Below are 2,228 nucleotides of genomic sequence, written 5' to 3' on the forward strand. Positions count from 1 at the left end.
AAGAGCTTTTGTATGAACGATTCTGGTACGGAAGGCAGCAGATGGTCATGCAAATAATACATTTTAAATTGCAGTGAACCTTACAGTGACCACGAGGACCCAGGACTATCAAGAGCTCATTGTTTTGTACCTAGTCAGTCTCCCCATGAAGGTCTCATTATCTTCAAGGGATTCAGGGTCATCTAGCAGGAGCTCTAGTAAGCAGTCGCAATGGGCTACATTAGAAGTAACAGGGTACAGACAAGGCACTCACACAAGAACTTGTTTCTTTATCGTGACTTATCTTGGAGGCTATCACACAGTTGCTGCTAACCTGTTGAACAGTCTGCATGCATCGTTGAACATGACTGACACTCTTGCTCTGGCTTACGTGAGAGGCTTTGCTCAGCACAGGGTCACCCATCAGGCACCATTGAACATTTTTTTTTTTTTTTCATTATAATCTTAGAGTTACTTGGACTCCATCTGAAAGTGCGTCTTCAGGCAGATACAGCAAGTCTGTACACATTAAAACCTATGTCCCACTGTCAGGAACTTTCCCACGACACGCCACGAGCTTCATGTCTTCGTATGTCGCTGTATGTCATCATGAGTAACGTAGCGTGACAGCAGTAACGTGACTGTGTCATGAAATAGCCATTTAGGCCCACCATTTGAGGTATGATCGTGGCATTGCACCAAGATCATACCTCAAGGGTAAGATCGTGGTGATCTGGGCCATTCTCGAAGATGAACCTTGTCATGAATCAAATTCGCGACATTTCCCTTTTGTGAGAAGCCATGAACTATTAGTGGAAAACTCACTGTGTATCGTTCAGTTAACCGCTCATTCGGACGGAAGCTTTGTCAAATCAATTTTTCATTGTCATACGTGATCGTCTTTGTGTGAGACATTAGCGCTTCCGCTGAGCGATTTGTTTTGGGCGCGTTTCGCTCACTCGACCGTTAAAAAATGCGGCCTATCGCTCCCATTTCTTTCTCACGAGTTTACTCAGTCCAGTGTTTGCTCTGACGGAGAGAGGTTCTGTGCTCCAGAAGTGTGAGAGAAGAGGTCAGCAGCACCCAGACTCCACTGACTACAGTTTCTCCAAGCTCCCACCTTAGTTGGTGATACACAGCATTCATCGACCAGTATTTCCTTTTTGTATTTTCCTAGGTTTAAGAGTTTAGTTAAGGTGTTTTTCCTAGGCGTAAGAATTTAGCTCTTGTGTGAGTGAGTGAGTGCGATCTCATTAATTTGATTTGAAATGTAACGTTAAATTTATTTTGTAATCAATAAATTTAACAGTTCTTTTTCTTGAGCTTAATGTAATGTAAACTCTTGTTTCATTTCTCCACAATTAAGCTTATTTTCCATATAGCTCCTAGCTTGCATAAACGTTTGCCTTTCATAACTGGTACTTAGGCCAGTCTTGTGTATTAAGCTTAAAATCCGTTGTGCCACCTAGGAGTTAAGCATCAGCAAGAACCTGATATTATTATTAGTATTAGTTATTTATTGTCAGGGGTGAAGTAACTTTCTCCAGAGGCTAACAGTACTAGTAATCAGCATTTGTGAGTAATTAGTCTCTGCTGTGTACTGTTGAGAAAGTTTATAAATTCTCGTTCTGAGAAAATCGGCGAAGTAAGCCAGCATAAAGAATAATTGCTTGCTGTAGCAAGACAGTCATTGTCCTTGCTCTTCAATATCATTATCATTATCAATTAAATAATATAAGCATTTATTTTAAAAACACCATGATATTTTAAAAACCCCGTGACAATTGGCGACCTCATTCCAGGATATTAACTCCTAGCTCTAAAGCTATTCACGAGATAGTGCTCACTCGTTCATATTTAGGTATTTATCATTAAAGTTTATAGGCACAAGTTTACTGGTGTTTACCGTTAATTTAGCAAGTGAATTTTTGCTTTATTAATCCATAGAGTATTTAACTCTATTTAGTACTTTATTTTTGGTAACGCCAGACGATTTTATTCGCTCCTGGGTAGCCGCCGTACCCATTGTGTTAATTATTGAGTCTTCTCAGTTATTTGCATTTTTGCTTTATTCTTTTCCAGTTAACTAGATAAGACTGGTCACCACTAGCTTGTGTCTGTATTCTTTACTTGTGTTATTAGCATTCGTTTGCGAAGCAGTCAGTACTCAGTTTCGGTTTACTTAGTAAATTAGCGCCATGGCTACCACTGTATTTTTACAGGAAGCCAAAGAAATGGGTCTTTCAGAC

The sequence above is a fragment of the Coenobita brevimanus genome, chromosome 109 (assembly GCF_032717465.1).
Source record: "Coenobita brevimanus isolate Jiangsu-jjx chromosome 109, ASM3271746v2, whole genome shotgun sequence".
Lineage (NCBI taxonomy): Eukaryota > Metazoa > Arthropoda > Malacostraca > Decapoda > Coenobitidae > Coenobita > Coenobita brevimanus.